The 19,586-nt window shown below is 51.5% G+C and overlaps 14 non-coding genes across 14 annotated transcripts; all 14 read right to left on the reverse strand.

The window, feature by feature from the left end:
• Window positions 1–754: 754 nt before the first annotated feature.
• Window positions 755–827, reverse strand: trnat-ugu (transfer RNA threonine (anticodon UGU)). The gene has a single exon. It is a non-coding gene; the product is annotated as a tRNA-Thr (tRNA).
• Window positions 828–2,073: 1,246 nt separating this feature from the next.
• Window positions 2,074–2,146, reverse strand: trnat-ugu (transfer RNA threonine (anticodon UGU)). Its single transcript has one exon. It is a non-coding gene; the product is annotated as a tRNA-Thr (tRNA).
• A 1,246-nt stretch (window positions 2,147–3,392) lies between these two features.
• Window positions 3,393–3,465, reverse strand: trnat-ugu (transfer RNA threonine (anticodon UGU)). Its single transcript has one exon. It is a non-coding gene; the product is annotated as a tRNA-Thr (tRNA).
• A 1,246-nt stretch (window positions 3,466–4,711) lies between these two features.
• On the reverse strand, window positions 4,712–4,784 carry trnat-ugu (transfer RNA threonine (anticodon UGU)). The gene has a single exon. It is a non-coding gene; the product is annotated as a tRNA-Thr (tRNA).
• A 1,246-nt stretch (window positions 4,785–6,030) lies between these two features.
• On the reverse strand, window positions 6,031–6,103 carry trnat-ugu (transfer RNA threonine (anticodon UGU)). The gene has a single exon. It is a non-coding gene; the product is annotated as a tRNA-Thr (tRNA).
• A 1,246-nt stretch (window positions 6,104–7,349) lies between these two features.
• Window positions 7,350–7,422, reverse strand: trnat-ugu (transfer RNA threonine (anticodon UGU)). Its single transcript has one exon. It is a non-coding gene; the product is annotated as a tRNA-Thr (tRNA).
• A 1,246-nt stretch (window positions 7,423–8,668) lies between these two features.
• trnat-ugu (transfer RNA threonine (anticodon UGU)) lies at window positions 8,669–8,741 on the reverse strand. Its single transcript has one exon. It is a non-coding gene; the product is annotated as a tRNA-Thr (tRNA).
• Window positions 8,742–9,987: 1,246 nt separating this feature from the next.
• trnat-ugu (transfer RNA threonine (anticodon UGU)) lies at window positions 9,988–10,060 on the reverse strand. The gene has a single exon. It is a non-coding gene; the product is annotated as a tRNA-Thr (tRNA).
• A 2,565-nt stretch (window positions 10,061–12,625) lies between these two features.
• Window positions 12,626–12,698, reverse strand: trnat-ugu (transfer RNA threonine (anticodon UGU)). The gene has a single exon. It is a non-coding gene; the product is annotated as a tRNA-Thr (tRNA).
• Window positions 12,699–13,944: 1,246 nt separating this feature from the next.
• On the reverse strand, window positions 13,945–14,017 carry trnat-ugu (transfer RNA threonine (anticodon UGU)). Its single transcript has one exon. It is a non-coding gene; the product is annotated as a tRNA-Thr (tRNA).
• Window positions 14,018–15,263: 1,246 nt separating this feature from the next.
• Window positions 15,264–15,336, reverse strand: trnat-ugu (transfer RNA threonine (anticodon UGU)). Its single transcript has one exon. It is a non-coding gene; the product is annotated as a tRNA-Thr (tRNA).
• A 1,246-nt stretch (window positions 15,337–16,582) lies between these two features.
• trnat-ugu (transfer RNA threonine (anticodon UGU)) lies at window positions 16,583–16,655 on the reverse strand. The gene has a single exon. It is a non-coding gene; the product is annotated as a tRNA-Thr (tRNA).
• Window positions 16,656–17,901: 1,246 nt separating this feature from the next.
• On the reverse strand, window positions 17,902–17,974 carry trnat-ugu (transfer RNA threonine (anticodon UGU)). Its single transcript has one exon. It is a non-coding gene; the product is annotated as a tRNA-Thr (tRNA).
• A 1,246-nt stretch (window positions 17,975–19,220) lies between these two features.
• Window positions 19,221–19,293, reverse strand: trnat-ugu (transfer RNA threonine (anticodon UGU)). The gene has a single exon. It is a non-coding gene; the product is annotated as a tRNA-Thr (tRNA).
• Between the last annotated feature and the right edge of the window lie 293 nt (window positions 19,294–19,586).

Raw genomic sequence — 19,586 nt, forward strand, 5'->3', positions numbered from 1 at the left:
TCCTTGGATGCTGCCTGACCTGCTGCGCTTTTCCAGCAATACATTTTCAGCTCAGCAATTTAGAATGGCCAATTCAGCCGGCCTGCACGTCTTTGGACTGTGAGAGCAAACCGGAGCAAACCCACGCAGACTCTGGGAGAATGTGCAAAGTCGACACAGACTCGATTCCCTAAAGCTGGAATCGAGCCTGGCTCCCTAGCGCTGTGAGGCAGCAGTGCGAACCACTGAGCGACTGGTTGGGCGGAATGGCCTGTTTCCAAACTGGAGGGATCCTATGCCTCTGAGATTTCTGACAATCACCGGGAGACCTAATTGGGAATTGTCATTCGCTCGCTTGGAGTGACTGAGGTCAGCGATCTCAAAGTTAAATCCGTGAACACACACAGCCCCGTTCTTTGCCTGCAGAAAAAAGAAGTTTGTGGATTTCAACTGAACGCTGTAAGTGACAAAAACAGAAGTTGCAGGAAAAGCTCAACAGGTCTGAGACGAGAAATGAGAGGCGACAAGTGTCTGTCACTTCAGGGTAATGACCCTGGTGTTTCAGACATCAATTCCCAAGCTCTTGACAAAAACAGCAGCTATCAGTCCAACAGGGTTATTCAGGAGCGCGACTCGTTCATTTGGTGATTGCGGGTGAACGCCGTAGCTTCCAAATAAGCCGGTTAGACGACAAGCTGGCGTTGGGCTTGAACATAGCATCCTGCAGTCTCATGCCAAGCGTTGAAACTGAGTGGGCGCTGGAGACATGGCTGAGAGGCCCCAGTGAGATTTGAACTCACGACCCCTGGTTTACAAGACCAGTGCTCTAACCGCTGAGCTATGGAGCCGGGTGGTCCGGCGCACTGCACTGGATTGGTTAACACTGGCTGACTCAAATACTTGGGACACAGGTTTCAATCGACTCTCGCCTCACCGTCTGTACAGTTTGAACATTCTGCCCGTGTGTGCGTGGGTTTGCTCCGGCTGCTCCGGTTACCGCTCTCAGTCCAAAGATGTGTAGCTTCTGCGGGATTGGCCATGCTTCATTGTCCCATTGTGTACGGTGATAGTGCGGGCCCGGTGGATTCGTCAGCATTAAATGTGGAATGATGCGGAATGGGTCTGGGTCGATTGCTCTCTGCAGGGTCGGTGTGGACGAGATTAGAATAAATTAGATTGGCTACAGTGTGGAAACAGGACCTTCAGCCCAACAAGTCCACATCGATCCTCTGAAGAGTAACCCACCCAGACCCGTTTCTCTCTGAATAATGCACCTATGACTAGGGGCAATTTAGAACTTCCTGTAGAAAGGCTCATGCCCGAAACGTCGATTCTCCTGCTCCTTGGATGCTGCCTGACCTGCTGCGCTTTTCCAGCAATACATTTTCAGCTCAGCAATTTAGAATGGCCAATTCAGCCGGCCTGCACGTCTTTGGACTGTGAGAGCAAACCGGAGCAAACCCACGCAGACTCTGGGAGAATGTGCAAAGTCGACACAGACTCGATTCCCTAAAGCTGGAATCGAGCCTGGCTCCCTAGCGCTGTGAGGCAGCAGTGCGAACCACTGAGCGACTGGTTGGGCGGAATGGCCTGTTTCCAAACTGGAGGGATCCTATGCCTCTGAGATTTCTGACAATCACCGGGACCCCTAATTGGGAATTGTCATTCGCTCGCTTGGAGTGACTGAGGTCAGCGATCTCAAAGTTAAATCCGTGAACACACACAGCCCCGTTCTTTGCCTGCAGAAAAAAGAAGTTTGTGGATTTCAACTGAACGCTGTAAGTGACAAAAACAGAAGTTGCAGGAAAAGCTCAACAGGTCTGAGACGAGAAATGAGAGGCGACAAGTGTCTGTCACTTCAGGGTAATGACCCTGGTGTTTCAGACATCAATTCCCAAGCTCTTGACAAAAACAGCAGCTATCAGTCCAACAGGGTTATTCAGGAGCGCGACTCGTTCATTTGGTGATTGCGGGTGAACGCCGTAGCTTCCAAATAAGCCGGTTAGACGACAAGCTGGCGTTGGGCTTGAACATAGCATCCTGCAGTCTCATGCCAAGCGTTGAAACTGAGTGGGCGCTGGAGACATGGCTGAGAGGCCCCAGTGAGATTTGAACTCACGACCCCTGGTTTACAAGACCAGTGCTCTAACCGCTGAGCTATGGAGCCGGGTGGTCCGGCGCCCTGCGCTGGATTGGTTAACACTGGCTGACTCAAATACTTGGGACACAGGTTTCAATCGACTCTCGCCTCACCGTCTGTACAGTTTGAACATTCTGCCCGTGTGTGCGTGGGTTTGCTCCGGCTGCTCCGGTTACCGCTCTCAGTCCAAAGATGTGTAGCTTCTGCGGGATTGGCCATGCTTCATTGTCCCATTGTGTACGGTGATAGTGCGGGCCCGGTGGATTCGTCAGCATTAAATGTGGAATGATGCGGAATGGGTCTGGGTCGATTGCTCTCTGCAGGGTCGGTGTGGACGAGATTAGAATAAATTAGATTGGCTACAGTGTGGAAACAGGACCTTCAGCCCAACAAGTCCACATCGATCCTCTGAAGAGTAACCCACCCAGACCCGTTTCTCTCTGAATAATGCACCTATGACTAGGGGCAATTTAGAACTTCCTGTAGAAAGGCTCATGCCCGAAACGTCGATTCTCCTGCTCCTTGGATGCTGCCTGACCTGCTGCGCTTTTCCAGCAATACATTTTCAGCTCAGCAATTTAGAATGGCCAATTCAGCCGGCCTGCACGTCTTTGGACTGTGAGAGCAAACCGGAGCAAACCCACGCAGACTCTGGGAGAATGTGCAAAGTCGACACAGACTCGATTCCCTAAAGCTGGAATCGAGCCTGGCTCCCTAGCGCTGTGAGGCAGCAGTGCGAACCACTGAGCGACTGGTTGGGCGGAATGGCCTGTTTCCAAACTGGAGGGATCCTATGCCTCTGAGATTTCTGACAATCACCGGGACCCCTAATTGGGAATTGTCATTCGCTCGCTTGGAGTGACTGAGGTCAGCGATCTCAAAGTTAAATCCGTGAACACACACAGCCCCGTTCTTTGCCTGCAGAAAAAAGAAGTTTGTGGATTTCAACTGAACGCTGTAAGTGACAAAAACAGAAGTTGCAGGAAAAGCTCAACAGGTCTGAGACGAGAAATGAGAGGCGACAAGTGTCTGTCACTTCAGGGTAATGACCCTGGTGTTTCAGACATCAATTCCCAAGCTCTTGACAAAAACAGCAGCTATCAGTCCAACAGGGTTATTCAGGAGCGCGACTCGTTCATTTGGTGATTGCGGGTGAACGCCGTAGCTTCCAAATAAGCCGGTTAGACGACAAGCTGGCGTTGGGCTTGAACATAGCATCCTGCAGTCTCATGCCAAGCGTTGAAACTGAGTGGGCGCTGGAGACATGGCTGAGAGGCCCCAGTGAGATTTGAACTCACGACCCCTGGTTTACAAGACCAGTGCTCTAACCGCTGAGCTATGGAGCCGGGTGGTCCGGCGCCCTGCGCTGGATTGGTTAACACTGGCTGACTCAAATACTTGGGACACAGGTTTCAATCGACTCTCGCCTCACCGTCTGTACAGTTTGAACATTCTGCCCGTGTGTGCGTGGGTTTTCTCCGGCTGCTCCGGTTACCGCTCTCAGTCCAAAGATGTGTAGCTTCTGCGGGATTGGCCATGCTTCATTGTCCCATTGTGTACGGTGATAGTGCGGGCCCGGTGGATTCGTCAGCATTAAATGTGGAATGATGCGGAATGGGTCTGGGTCGATTGCTCTCTGCAGGGTCGGTGTGGACGAGATTAGAATAAATTAGATTGGCTACAGTGTGGAAACAGGACCTTCAGCCCAACAAGTCCACATCGATCCTCTGAAGAGTAACCCACCCAGACCCGTTTCACTCTGAATAATGCACCTATGACTAGGGGCAATTTACAACTTCCTGTAGAAAGGCTCATGCCCGAAACGTCGATTCTCCTGCTCCTTGGATGCTGCCTGACCTGCTGCGCTTTTCCAGCAATACATTTTCAGCTCAGCAATTTAGAATGGCCAATTCAGCCGGCCTGCACGTCTTTGGACTGTGAGAGCAAACCGGAGCAAACCCACGCAGACTCTGGGAGAATGTGCAAAGTCGACACAGACTCGATTCCCTAAAGCTGGAATCGAGCCTGGCTCCCTAGCGCTGTGAGGCAGCAGTGCGAACCACTGAGCGACTGGTTGGGCGGAATGGCCTGTTTCCAAACTGGAGGGATCCTATGCCTCTGAGATTTCTGACAATCACCGGGAGACCTAATTGGGAATTGTCATTCGCTCGCTTGGAGTGACTGAGGTCAGCGATCTCAAAGTTAAATCCGTGAACACACACAGCCCCGTTCTTTGCCTGCAGAAAAAAGAAGTTTGTGGATTTCAACTGAACGCTGTAAGTGACAAAAACAGAAGTTGCAGGAAAAGCTCAACAGGTCTGAGACGAGAAATGAGAGGCGACAAGTGTCTGTCACTTCAGGGTAATGACCCTGGTGTTTCAGACATCAATTCCCAAGCTCTTGACAAAAACAGCAGCTATCAGTCCAACAGGGTTATTCAGGAGCGCGACTCGTTCATTTGGTGATTGCGGGTGAACGCCGTAGCATCCAAATAAGCCGGTTAGACGACAAGCTGGCGTTGGGCTTGAACATAGCATCCTGCAGTCTCATGCCAAGCGTTGAAACTGAGTGGGCGCTGGAGACATGGCTGAGAGGCCCCAGTGAGATTTGAACTCACGACCCCTGGTTTACAAGACCAGTGCTCTAACCGCTGAGCTATGGAGCCGGGTGGTCCGGCGCCCTGCGCTGGATTGGTTAACACTGGCTGACTCAAATACTTGGGACACAGGTTTCAATCGACTCTCGCCTCACCGTCTGTACAGTTTGAACATTCTGCCCGTGTGTGCGTGGGTTTGCTCCGGCTGCTCCGGTTACCGCTCTCAGTCCAAAGATGTGTAGCTTCTGCGGGATTGGCCATGCTTCATTGTCCCATTGTGTACGGTGATAGTGCGGGCCCGGTGGATTCGTCAGCATTAAATGTGGAATGATGCGGAATGGGTCTGGGTCGATTGCTCTCTGCAGGGTCGGTGTGGACGAGATTAGAATAAATTAGATTGGCTACAGTGTGGAAACAGGACCTTCAGCCCAACAAGTCCACATCGATCCTCTGAAGAGTAACCCACCCAGACCCGTTTCTCTCTGAATAATGCACCTATGACTAGGGGCAATTTAGAACTTCCTGTAGAAAGGCTCATGCCCGAAACGTCGATTCTCCTGCTCCTTGGATGCTGCCTGACCTGCTGCGCTTTTCCAGCAATACATTTTCAGCTCAGCAATTTAGAATGGCCAATTCAGCCGGCCTGCACGTCTTTGGACTGTGAGAGCAAACCGGAGCAAACCCACGCAGACTCTGGGAGAATGTGCAAAGTCGACACAGACTCGATTCCCTAAAGCTGGAATCGAGCCTGGCTCCCTAGCGCTGTGAGGCAGCAGTGCGAACCACTGAGCGACTGGTTGGGCGGAATGGCCTGTTTCCAAACTGGAGGGATCCTATGCCTCTGAGATTTCTGACAATCACCGGGACCCCTAATTGGGAATTGTCATTCGCTCGCTTGGAGTGACTGAGGTCAGCGATCTCAAAGTTAAATCCGTGAACACACACAGCCCCGTTCTTTGCCTGCAGAAAAAAGAAGTTTGTGGATTTCAACTGAACGCTGTAAGTGACAAAAACAGAAGTTGCAGGAAAAGCTCAACAGGTCTGAGACGAGAAATGAGAGGCGACAAGTGTCTGTCACTTCAGGGTAATGACCCTGGTGTTTCAGACATCAATTCCCAAGCTCTTGACAAAAACAGCAGCTATCAGTCCAACAGGGTTATTCAGGACCGCGACTCGTTCATTTGGTGATTGCGGGTGAACGCCGTAGCTTCCAAATAAGCCGGTTAGACGACAAGCTGGCGTTGGGCTTGAACATAGCATCCTGCAGTCTCATGCCAAGCGTTGAAACTGAGTGGGCGCTGGAGACATGGCTGAGAGGCCCCAGTGAGATTTGAACTCACGACCCCTGGTTTACAAGACCAGTGCTCTAACCGCTGAGCTATGGAGCCGGGTGGTCCGGCGCCCTGCGCTGGATTGGTTAACACTGGCTGACTCAAATACTTGGGACACAGGTTTCAATCGACTCTCGCCTCACCGTCTGTACAGTTTGAACATTCTGCCCGTGTGTGCGTGGGTTTGCTCCGGCTGCTCCGGTTACCGCTCTCAGTCCAAAGATGTGTAGCTTCTGCGGGATTGGCCATGCTTCATTGTCCCATTGTGTACGGTGATAGTGCGGGCCCGGTGGATTCGTCAGCATTAAATGTGGAATGATGCGGAATGGGTCTGGGTCGATTGCTCTCTGCAGGGTCGGTGTGGACGAGATTAGAATAAATTAGATTGGCTACAGTGTGGAAACAGGACCTTCAGCCCAACAAGTCCACATCGATCCTCTGAAGAGTAACCCACCCAGACCCGTTTCACTCTGAATAATGCACCTATGACTAGGGGCAATTTAGAACTTCCTGTAGAAGGGCTCATGCCCGAAACGTCGATTCTCCTGCTCCTTGGATGCTGCCTGACCTGCTGCGCTTTTCCAGCAATACATTTTCAGCTCAGCAATTTAGAATGGCCAATTCAGCCGGCCTGCACGTCTTTGGACTGTGAGAGCAAACCGGAGCAAACCCACGCAAACTCTGGGAGAATGTGCAAAGTCGACACAGACTCGATTCCCTAAAGCTGGAATCGAGCCTGGCTCCCTAGCGTTGTGAGGCAGCAGTGCGAACCACTCAGCGACTGGTTGGGCGGAATGGCCTGTTTCCAAACTGGAGGGATCCTATGCCTCTGAGATTTCTGACAATCACCGGGAGACCTAATTGGGAATTGTCATTCGCTCGCTTGGAGTGACTGAGGTCAGCGATCTCAAAGTTAAATTCGTGAACACACACAGCCCCGTTCTTTGCCTGCAGAAGAAAGAAGTTTGTGGATTTCAACTGAACGCTGTAAGTGACAAAAACAGAAGTTGCAGGAAAAGCTCAACAGGTCTGAGACGAGAAATGAGAGTCGACAGGTGTCTGTCACTTCAGGGTAATGACCCTGGTGTTTCAGACATCAATTCCCAAGCTCTTGACAAAAACAGCAGCTATCAGTCCAACAAGGTTATTCAGGAGCGCGACTCGTTTATTTGGTGATTGCGGGTGAACGCCGTAGCTTCCAAATAAGCCGGTTAGACGACAAGCTGGCGTTGAGCTTGAACATAGCATCCTACAGTCTCATGCCAAGCGTTGAAACTGAGTGGGCGCTGGAGACATGGCTGAGAGGCCCCAGTGAGATTTGAACTCACGACCCCTGGTTTACAAGACCAGTGCTCTAACCGCTGAGCTATGGAGCCGGGTGGTCCGGCGCACTGCGCTGGATTGGTTAACACTGGCTGACTCAAATACATGGGACGCAGGTTTCAATCGACTCTCGCCTCACCGTCTGTACAGTTTGAACATTCTGCCCGTGTGTGCGTGGGTTTGCTCCGGCTGCTCCGGTTACCGCTCTCAGTCCAAAGATGTGTAGCTTCTGCGGGATTGGCCATGCTTCATTGTCCCATTGTGTACGGTGATAGTGCGGGCCCGGTGGATTCGTCAGCATTAAATGTGGAATGATGCGGAATGGGTCTGGGTCGATTGCTCTCTGCAGGGTCGGTGTGGACGAGATTAGAATAAATTAGATTGGCTACAGTGTGGAAACAGGACCTTCAGCCCAACAAGTCCACATCGATCCTCTGAAGAGTAACCCACCCAGACCCGTTTCACTCTGAATAATGCACCTATGACTAGGGGCAATTTACAACTTCCTGTAGAAGGGCTCATGCCCGAAACGTCGATTCTCCTGCTCCTTGGATGCTGCCTGACCTGCTGCGCTTTTCCAGCAATACATTTTCAGCTCAGCAATTTAGAATGGCCAATTCAGCCGGCCTGCACGTCTTTGGACTGTGAGAGCAAACCGGAGCAAACCCACGCAGACTCTGGGAGAATGTGCAAAGTCGACACAGACTCGATTCCCTAAAGCTGGAATCGAGCCTGGCTCCCTAGCGCTGTGAGGCAGCAGTGCGAACCACTCAGCGACTGGTTGGGCGGAATGGCCTGTTTCCAAACTGGAGGGATCCTATGCCTCTGAGATTTCTGACAATCACCGGGAGACCTAATTGGGAATTGTCATTCGCTCGCTTGGAGTGACTGAGGTCAGCGATCTCAAAGTTAAATCCGTGAACACACACAGCCCCGTTCTTTGCCTGCAGAAGAAAGAAGTTTGTGGATTTCAACTGAACGCTGTAAGTGACAAAAACAGAAGTTGCAGGAAAAGCTCAACAGGTCTGAGACGAGAAATGAGAGTCGACAGGTGTCTGTCACTTCAGGGTAATGACCCTGGTGTTTCAGACATCAATTCCCAAGCTCTTGACAAAAACAGCAGCTATCAGTCCAACAGGGTTATTCAGGAGCGCGACTCGTTCATTTGGTGATTGCGGGTGAACGCCGTAGCTTCCAAATAAGCCGGTTAGACGACAAGCTGGCGTTGAGTTTGAACATAGCATCCTACAGTCTCATGCCAAGCGTTGAAACTGAGTGGGCGCTGGAGACATGGCTGAGAGGCCCCAGTGAGATTTGAACTCACGACCCCTGGTTTACAAGACCAGTGCTCTAACCGCTGAGCTATGGAGCCGGGTGGTCCGGCGCCCTGCGCTGGATTGGTTAACACTGGCTGACTCAAATACATGGGACGCAGGTTTCAATCGACTCTCGCCTCACCGTCTGTACAGTTTGAACATTCTGCCCGTGTGTGCGTGGGTTTGCTCCGGCTGCTCCGGTTACCGCTCTCAGTCCAAAGATGTGTAGCTTCTGCGGGATTGGCCATGCTTCATTGTCCCATTGTGTACGGTGATAGTGCGGGCCCGGTGGATTCGTCAGCATTAAATGTGGAATGATGCGGAATGGGTCTGGGTCGATTGCTCTCTGCAGGGTCGGTGTGGACGAGATTAGAATAAATTAGATTGGCTACAGTGTGGAAACAGGACCTTCAGCCCAACAAGTCCACATCGATCCTCTGAAGAGTCACCCACCCAGACCCGTTTCACTCTGAATAATGCACCTATGACTAGGGGCAATTTAGAACTTCCTGTAGAAGGGCTCATGCCCGAAACGTCGATTCTCCTGCTCCTTGGATGCTGCCTGACCTGCTGCGCTTTTCCAGCAATACATTTTCAGCTCAGCAATTTAGAATGGCCAATTCAGCCGGCCTGCACGTCTTTGGACTGTGAGAGCAAACCGGAGCAAACCCACGCAGACTCTGGGAGAATGTGCAAAGTCGACACAGACTCGATTCCCTAAAGCTGGAATCGAGCCTGGCTCCCTAGCGCTGTGAGGCAGCAGGGCGAACCACTGAGCGACTGGTTGGGCGGAATGGCCTGTTTCCAAACTGGAGGGATCCTATGCCTCTGAGATTTCTGACAATCACCGGGAGACCTAATTGGGAATTGTCATTCGCTCGCTTGGAGTGACTGAGGTCAGCGATCTCAAAGTTAAATCCGTGAACACACACAGCCCCGTTCTTTGCCTGCAGAAAAAAGAAGTTTGTGGATTTCAACTGAACGCTGTAAGTGACAAAAACAGAAGTTGCAGGAAAAGCTCAACAGGTCTGAGACGAGAAATGAGAGTCGACAGGTGTCTGTCACTTCAGGGTAATGACCCTGGTGTTTCAGACATCAATTCCCAAGCTCTTGACAAAAACAGCAGCTATCAGTCCAACAGGGTTATTCAGGAGCGCGACTCGTTCATTTGGTGATTGCGGGTGAACGCCGTAGCTTCCAAATAAGCCGGTTAGACGACAAGCTGGCGTTGAGTTTGAACATAGCATCCTACAGTCTCATGCCAAGCGTTGAAACTGAGTGGGCGCTGGAGACATGGCTGAGAGGCCCCAGTGAGATTTGAACTCACGACCCCTGGTTTACAAGACCAGTGCTCTAACCGCTGAGCTATGGAGCCGGGTGGTCCGGCGCCCTGCGCTGGATTGGTTAACACTGGCTGACTCAAATACATGGGACGCAGGTTTCAATCGACTCTCGCCTCACCGTCTGTACAGTTTGAACATTCTGCCCGTGTGTGCGTGGGTTTGCTCCGGCTGCTCCGGTTACCGCTCTCAGTACAAAGATGTGTAGCTTCTGCGGGATTGGCCATGCTTCATTGTCCCATTGTGTACGGTGATAGTGCGGGCCCGGTGGATTCGTCAGCATTAAATGTGGAATGATGCGGAATGGGTCTGGGTCGATTGCTCTCTGCAGGGTCGGTGTGGACGAGATTAGAATAAATTAGATTGGCTACAGTGTGGAAACAGGACCTTCAGCCCAACAAGTCCACATCGATCCTCTGAAGAGTCACCCACCCAGACCCGTTTCACTCTGAATAATGCACCTATGACTAGGGGCAATTTAGAACTTCCTGTAGAAGGGCTCATGCCCGAAACGTCGATTCTCCTGCTCCTTGGATGCTGCCTGACCTGCTGCGCTTTTCCAGCAATACATTTTCAGCTCAGCAATTTAGAATGGCCAATTCAGCCGGCCTGCACGTCTTTGGACTGTGAGAGCAAACCGGAGCAAACCCACGCAGACTCTGGGAGAATGTGCAAAGTCGACACAGACTCGATTCCCTTAAGCTGGAATCGAGCCTGGCTCCCTAGCGCTGTGAGGCAGCAGGGCGAACCACTGAGCGACTGGTTGGGCGGAATGGCCTGTTTCCAAATTGGAGGGATCCTATGCCTCTGAGATTTCTGACAATCACCGGGAGACCTAATTGGGAATTGTCATTCGCTCGCTTGGAGTGACTGAGGTCAGCGATCTCAAAGTTAAATCCGTGAACACACACAGCCCCGTTCTTTGCCTGCAGAAAAAAGAAGTTTGTGGATTTCAACTGAACGCTGTAAGTGACAAAAACAGAAGTTGCAGGAAAAGCTCAACAGGTCTGAGACGAGAAATGAGAGGCGACAAGTGTCTGTCACTTCAGGGTAATGACCCTGGTGTTTCAGACATCAATTCCCAAGCTCTTGACAAAAACAGCAGCTATCAGTCCAACAGGGTTATTCAGGAGCGCGACTCGTTCATTTGGTGATTGCGGGTGAACGCCGTAGCTTCCAAATAAGCCGGTTAGACGACAAGCTGGCGTTGGGCTTGAACATAGCATCCTGCAGTCTCATGCCAAGCGTTGAAACTGAGTGGGCGCTGGAGACATGGCTGAGAGGCCCCAGTGAGATTTGAACTCACGACCCCTGGTTTACAAGACCAGTGCTCTAACCGCTGTGCTATGGAGCCGGGTGGTCCGGCGCCCTGCGCTGGATTGGTTAACACTGGCTGACTCAAATACTTGGGACACAGGTTTCAATCGACTCTCGCCTCACCGTCTGTACAGTTTGAACATTCTGCCCGTGTGTGCGTGGGTTTGCTCCGGCTGCTCCGGTTACCGCTCTCAGTCCAAAGATGTGTAGCTTCTGCGGGATTGGCCATGCTTCATTGTCCCATTGTGTACGGTGATAGTGCGGGCCCGGTGGATTCGTCAGCATTAAATGTGGAATGATGCGGAATGGGTCTGGGTCGATTGCTCTCTGCAGGGTCGGTGTGGACGAGATTAGAATAAATTAGATTGGCTACAGTGTGGAAACAGGACCTTCAGCCCAACAAGTCCACATCGATCCTCTGAAGAGTAACCCACCCAGACCCGTTTCACTCTGAATAATGCACCTATGACTAGGGGCAATTTAGAACTTCCTGTAGAAAGGCTCATGCCCGAAACGTCGATTCTCCTGCTCCTTGGATGCTGCCTGACCTGCTGCGCTTTTCCAGCAATACATTTTCAGCTCAGCAATTTAGAATGGCCAATTCAGCCGGCCTGCACGTCTTTGGACTGTGAGAGCAAACCGGAGCAAACCCACGCAGACTCTGGGAGAATGTGCAAAGTCGACACAGACTCGATTCCCTAAAGCTGGAATCGAGCCTGGCTCCCTAGCGCTGTGAGGCAGCAGTGCGAACCACTGAGCGACTGGTTGGGCGGAATGGCCTGTTTCCAAACTGGAGGGATCCTATGCCTCTGAGATTTCTGACAATCACCGGGAGACCTAATTGGGAATTGTCATTCGCTCGCTTGGAGTGACTGAGGTCAGCGATCTCAAAGTTAAATCCGTGAACACACACAGCCCCGTTCTTTGCCTGCAGAAAAAAGAAGTTTGTGGATTTCAACTGAACGCTGTAAGTGACAAAAACAGAAGTTGCAGGAAAAGCTCAACAGGTCTGAGACGAGAAATGAGAGGCGACAAGTGTCTGTCACTTCAGGGTAATGACCCTGGTGTTTCAGACATCAATTCCCAAGCTCTTGACAAAAACAGCAGCTATCAGTCCAACAGGGTTATTCAGGAGCACGACTCGTTCATTTGGTGATTGCGGGTGAACGCCGTAGCTTCCAAATAAGCCGGTTAGACGACAAGCTGGCGTTGGGCTTGAACATAGCATCCTGCAGTCTCATGCCAAGCGTTGAAACTGAGTGGGCGCTGGAGACATGGCTGAGAGGCCCCAGTGAGATTTGAACTCACGACCCCTGGTTTACAAGACCAGTGCTCTAACCGCTGAGCTATGGAGCCGGGTGGTCCGGCGCCCTGCGCTGGATTGGTTAACACTGGCTGACTCAAATACTTGGGACACAGGTTTCAATCGACTCTCGCCTCACCGTCTGTACAGTTTGAACATTCTGCCCGTGTGTGCGTGGGTTTGCTCCGGCTGCTCCGGTTACCGCTCTCAGTCCAAAGATGTGTAGCTTCTGCGGGATTGGCCATGCTTCATTGTCCCATTGTGTACGGTGATAGTGCGGGCCCGGTGGATTCGTCAGCATTAAATGTGGAATGATGCGGAATGGGTCTGGGTCGATTGCTCTCTGCAGGGTCGGTGTGGACGAGATTAGAATAAATTAGATTGGCTACAGTGTGGAAACAGGACCTTCAGCCCAACAAGTCCACATCGATCCTCTGAAGAGTAACCCACCCAGACCCGTTTCACTCTGAATAATGCACCTATGACTAGGGGCAATTTAGAACTTCCTGTAGAAAGGCTCATGCCCGAAACGTCGATTCTCCTGCTCCTTGGATGCTGCCTGACCTGCTGCGCTTTTCCAGCAATACATTTTCAGCTCAGCAATTTAGAATGGCCAATTCAGCCGGCCTGCACGTCTTTGGACTGTGAGAGCAAACCGGAGCAAACCCACGCAGACTCTGGGAGAATGTGCAAAGTCGACACAGACTCGATTCCCTAAAGCTGGAATCGAGCCTGGCTCCCTAGCGCTGTGAGGCAGCAGTGCGAACCACTGAGCGACTGGTTGGGCGGAATGGCCTGTTTCCAAATTGGAGGGATCCTATGCCTCTGAGATTTCTGACAATCACCGGGAGACCTAATTGGGAATTGTCATTCGCTCGCTTGGAGTGACTGAGGTCAGCGATCTCAAAGTTAAATCCGTGAACACACACAGCCCCGTTCTTTGCCTGCAGAAAAAAGAAGTTTGTGGATTTCAACTGAACGCTGTAAGTGACAAAAACAGAAGTTGCAGGAAAAGCTCAACAGGTCTGAGACGAGAAATGAGAGGCGACAAGTATCTGTCACTTCAGGGTAATGACCCTGGTGTTTCAGACATCAATTCCCAAGCTCTTGACAAAAACAGCAGCTATCAGTCCAACAGGGTTATTCAGGAGCGCGACTCGTTCATTTGGTGATTGCGGGTGAACGCCGTAGCTTCCAAATAAGCCGGTTAGACGACAAGCTGGCGTTGGGCTTGAACATAGCATCCTGCAGTCTCATGCCAAGCGTTGAAACTGAGTGGGCGCTGGAGACATGGCTGAGAGGCCCCAGTGAGATTTGAACTCACGACCCCTGGTTTACAAGACCAGTGCTCTAACCGCTGAGCTATGGAGCCGGGTGGTCCGGCGCACTGCGCTGGATTGGTTAACACTGGCTGACTCAAATACTTGGGACACAGGTTTCAATCGACTCTCGCCTCACCGTCTGTACAGTTTGAACATTCTGCCCGTGTGTGCGTGGGTTTGCTCCGGCTGCTCCGGTTACCGCTCTCAGTCCAAAGATGTGTAGCTTCTGCGGGATTGGCCATGCTTCATTGTCCCATTGTGTACGGTGATAGTGCGGGCCCGGTGGATTCGTCAGCATTAAATGTGGAATGATGCGGAATGGGTCTGGGTCGATTGCTCTCTGCAGGGTCGGTGTGGACGAGATTAGAATAAATTAGATTGGCTACAGTGTGGAAACAGGACCTTCAGCCCAACAAGTCCACATCGATCCTCTGAAGAGTAACCCACCCAGACCCGTTTCACTCTGAATAATGCACCTATGACTAGGGGCAATTTAGACCTTCCTGTAGAAAGGCTCATGCCCGAAACGTCGATTCTCCTGCTCCTTGGATGCTGCCTGACCTGCTGCGCTTTTCCAGCAATACATTTTCAGCTCAGCAATTTAGAATGGCCAATTCAGCCGGCCTGCACGTCTTTGGACTGTGAGAGCAAACCGGAGCAAACCCACGCAGACTCTGGGAGAATGTGCAAAGTCGACACAGACTCGATTCCCTAAAGCTGGAATCGAGCCTGGCTCCCTAGCGCTGTGAGGCAGCAGTGCGAACCACTGAGCGACTGGTTGGGCGGAATGGCCTGTTTCCAAACTGGAGGGATCCTATGCCTCTGAGATTTCTGACAATCACCGGGAGACCTAATTGGGAATTGTCATTCGCTCGCTTGGAGTGACTGAGGTCAGCGATCTCAAAGTTAAATCCGTGAACACACACAGCCCCGTTCTTTGCCTGCAGAAAAAAGAAGTTTGTGGATTTCAACTGAACGCTGTAAGTGACAAAAACAGAAGTTGCAGGAAAAGCTCAACAGGTCTGAGACGAGAAATGAGAGGCGACAAGTGTCTGTCACTTCAGGGTAATGACCCTGGTGTTTCAGACATCAATTCCCAAGCTCTTGACAAAAACAGCAGCTATCAGTCCAACAGGGTTATTCAGGAGCGCGACTCGTTCATTTGGTGATTGCGGGTGAACGCCGTAGCTTCCAAATAAGCCGGTTAGACGACAAGCTGGCGTTGAGCTTGAACATAGCATCCTACAGTCTCATACCAAGCGTTGAAACTGAGTGGGCGCTGGAGACATGGCTGAGAGGCCCCAGTGAGATTTGAACTCACGACCCCTGGTTTACAAGACCAGTGCTCTAACCGCTGAGCTATGGAGCCGGGTGGTCCGGCGCACTGCGCTGGATTGGTTAACACTGGCTGACTCAAATACATGGGACGCAGGTTTCAATCGACTCTCGCCTCACCGTCTGTACAGTTTGAACATTCTGCCCGTGTGTGCGTGGGTTTGCTCCGGCTGCTCCGGTTACCGCTCTCAGTCCAAAGATGTGTAGCTTCTGCGGGATTGGCCATGCTTCATTGTCCCATTGTGTACGGTGATAGTGCGGGCCCGGTGGATTCGTCAGCATTAAATGTGGAATGATGCGGAATGGGTCTGGGTCGATTGCTCTCTGCAGGGTCGGTGTGGACGAGATTAGAATAAATTAGATTGGCTACAGTGTGGAAACAGGACCTTCAGCCCAACAAGTCCACATCGATCCTCTGAAGAGTAACCCACCCAGACCCGTTTCACTCTGAATAATGCACCTATGACTAGGGGCAATTTAGAACTTCCTGTAGAAGGGCTCATGCCCGAAACGTCGATTCTCCTGCTCCTTGGATGCTGCCTGACCTGCTGCGCTTTTCCAGCAATACATTTTCAGCTCAGCAATTTAGAATGGCCAATTCAGCCGGCCTGCACGTCTTTGGACTGTGAGAGCAAACCGGAGCAAACCCACGCAGACTCTGGGAGAATGTGCAAAGTCGACACAGACTCGATTCCCTAAAGCTGGAATCGAGCCTGGCTCCCTAGCGCTGTGAGGCAGCAGTGCGAACCACTCAGCGACTGGTTGGGCGGAATGGCCTGTTTCCAAACTGGAGGGATCCTATGCCTCTGAGATTTCTGACAATCACCGGGAGACCTAATTGGGAATTGTCATTCGCTCGCTTGGAGTGACTGAGGTCAGCGATCTCAAAGTTAAATCCGTGAACACACACAGCCCCGTTCTTTGCCTGCAGAAGAAAGAAGTTTGTGGATTTCAACTGAACGCTGTAAGTGACAAAAACAGAAGTTGCAGGAAAAGCTCAACAGGTCTGAGACGAGAAATGAGAGTCGACAGGTGTCTGTCACTTCAGGGTAATGACCCTGGTGTTTCAGACATCAATTCCCAAGCTCTTGACAAAAACAGCAGCTATCAGTCCAACAGGGTTATTCAGGAGTGCGACTCGTTCATTTGGTGATTGCGGGTGAACGCCGTAGCTTCCAAATAAGCCGGTTAGACGACAAGCTGGCGTTGAGCTTGAACATAGCATCCTACAGTCTCATGCCAAGCGTTGAAACTGAGTGGGCGCTGGAGACATGGCTGAGAGGCCCCAGTGAGATTTGAACTCACAACCCCTGGTTTACAAGACCAGTGCTCTAACCGCTGAGCTATGGAGCCGGGTGGTCCGGCGCACTGCGCTGGATTGGTTAACACTGGCTGACTCAAATACATGGGACGCAGGTTTCAATCGACTCTCGCCTCACCGTCTGTACAGTTTGAACATTCTGCCCGTGTGTGCGTGGGTTTGCTCCGGCTGCTCCGGTTACCGCTCTCAGTCCAAAGATGTGTAGCTTCTGCGGGATTGGCCATGCTTCATTGTCCCATTGTGTACGGTGATAGTGCGGGCCCGGTGGATTCGTCAGCATTAAATGTGGAATGATGCGGAATGGGTCTGGGTCGATTGCTCTCTGCAGGGTCGGTGTGGACGAGATTAGAATAAATTAGATTGGCTACAGTGTGGAAACAGGACCTTCAGCCCAACAAGTCCACATCGATCCTCTGAAGAGTAACCCACCCAGACCCGTTTCACTCTGAATAATGCACCTATGACTAGGGGCAATTTAGAACTTCCTGTAGAAGGGCTCATGCCCGAAACGTCGATTCTCCTGCTCCTTGGATGCTGCCTGACCTGCTGCGCTTTTCCAGCAATACATTTTCAGCTCAGCAATTTAGAATGGCCAATTCAGCCGGCCTGCACGTCTTTGGACTGTGAGAGCAAACCGGAGCAAACCCACGCAGACTCTGGGAGAATGTGCAAAGTCGACACAGACTCGATTCCCTAAAGCTGGAATCGAGCCTGGCTCCCTAGCGCTGTGAGGCAGCAGTGCGAACCACTCAGCGACTGGTTGGGCGGAATGGCCTGTTTCCAAACTGGAGGGATCCTATGCCTCTGAGATTTCTGACAATCACCGGGAGACCTAATTGGGAATTGTCATTCGCTCGCTTGGAGTGACTGAGGTCAGCGATCTCAAAGTTAAATCCGTGAACACACACAGCCCCGTTCTTTGCCTGCAGAAGAAAGAAGTTTGTGGATTTCAACTGAACGCTGTAAGTGACAAAAACAGAAGTTGCAGGAAAAGCTCAACAGGTCTGAGACGAGAAATGAGAGTCGACAGGTGTCTGTCACTTCAGGGTAATGACCCTGGTGTTTCAGACATCAATTCCCAAGCTCTTGACAAAAACAGCAGCTATCAGTCCAACAGGGTTATTCAGGAGCGCGACTCGTTCATTTGGTGATTGCGGGTGAACGCCGTAGCTTCCAAATAAGCCGGTTAGACGACAAGCTGGCGTTGAGCTTGAACATAGCATCCTACAGTCTCATGCCAAGCGTTGAAACTGAGTGGGCGCTGGAGACATGGCTGAGAGGCCCCAGTGAGATTTGAACTCACGACCACTGGTTTACAAGACCAGTGCTCTAACCGCTGAGCTATGGAGCCGGGTGGTCCGGCGCACTGCGCTGGATTGGTTAACACTGGCTGACTCAAATACATGGGACGCAGGTTTCAATCGACTCTCGCCTCACCGTCTGTACAGTTTGAACATTCTGCCCGTGTGTGCGTGGGTTTGCTCCGGCTGCTCCGGTTACCGCTCTCAGTCCAAAGATGTGTAGCTTCTGCGGGATTGGCCATGCTTCATTGTCCCATTGTGTACGGTGATAGTGCGGGCCCGGTGGATTCGTCAGCATTAAATGTGGAATGATGCGGAATGGGTCTGGGTCGATTGCTCTCTGCAGGGTCGGTGTGGACGAGATTAGAATAAATTAGATTGGCTACAGTGTGGAAACAGGACCTTCAGCCCAACAAGTCCACATCGATCCTCTGAAGAGTAACCCACCCAGACCCGTTTCACTCTGAATAATGCACCTATGACTAGGGGCAATTTAGAACTTCCTGTAGAAGGGCTCATGCCCGAAACGTCGATTCTCCTGCTCCTTGGATGCTGCCTGACCTGCTGCGCTTTTCCAGCAATACATTTTCAGCTCAGCAATTTAGAATGGCCAATTCAGCCGGCCTGCACGTCTTTGGACTGTGAGAGCAAACCGGAGCAAACCCACGCAGACTCTGGGAGAATGTGCAAAGTCGACACAGACTCGATTCCCTAAAGCTGGAATCGAGCCTGGCTCCCTAGCGCTGTGAGGCAGCAGTGCGAACCACTCAGCGACTGGTTGGGCGGAATGGCCTGTTTCCAAACTGGAGGGATCCTATGCCTCTGAGATTTCTGACAATCACCGGGAGACCTAATTGGGAATTGTCATTCGCTCGCTTGGAGTGACTGAGGTCAGCGATCTCAAAGTTAAATCCGTGAACACACACAGCCCCGTTCTTTGCCTGCAGAAAAAAGAAGTTTGTGGATTTCAACTGAACGCTGTAAGTGACAAAAACAGAAGTTGCAGGAAAAGCTCAACAGGTCTGAGACGAGAAATGAGAGGCGACAAGTGTCTGTCACTTCAGGGTAATGACCCTGGTGTTTCAGACATCAATTCCCAAGCTCTTGACAAAAACAGCAGCTATCAGTCCAACAGGGTTATTCAGGAGCACGACTCGTTCATTTGGTGATTGCGGGTGAACGCCGTAGCTTCCAAATAAGCCGGTTAGACGACAAGCTGGCGTTGGGCTTGAACATAGCATCCTGCAGTCTCATGCCAAGCGTTGAAACTGAGTGGGCGCTGGAGACATGGCTGAGAGGCCCCAGTGAGATTTGAACTCACGACCCCTGGTTTACAAGACCAGTGCTCTAACCGCTGAGCTATGGAGCCGGGTGGTCCGGCGCCCTGCGCTGGATTGGTTAACACTGGCTGACTCAAATACTTGGGACACAGGTTTCAATCGACTCTCGCCTCACCGTCTGTACAGTTTGAACATTCTGCCCGTGTGTGCGTGGGTTTGCTCCGGCTGCTCCGGTTACCGCTCTCAGTCCAAAGATGTGTAGCTTCTGCGGGATTGGCCATGCTTCATTGTCCCATTGTGTACGGTGATAGTGCGGGCCCGGTGGATTCGTCAGCATTAAATGTGGAATGATGCGGAATGGGTCTGGGTCGATTGCTCTCTG

The sequence above is a fragment of the Chiloscyllium plagiosum genome, unplaced genomic scaffold (assembly GCF_037043375.1).
Source record: "Chiloscyllium plagiosum isolate Xiang-an unplaced genomic scaffold, Cpla_swu_hap1 HiC_scaffold_38, whole genome shotgun sequence".
NCBI lineage: Eukaryota > Metazoa > Chordata > Chondrichthyes > Orectolobiformes > Hemiscylliidae > Chiloscyllium > Chiloscyllium plagiosum.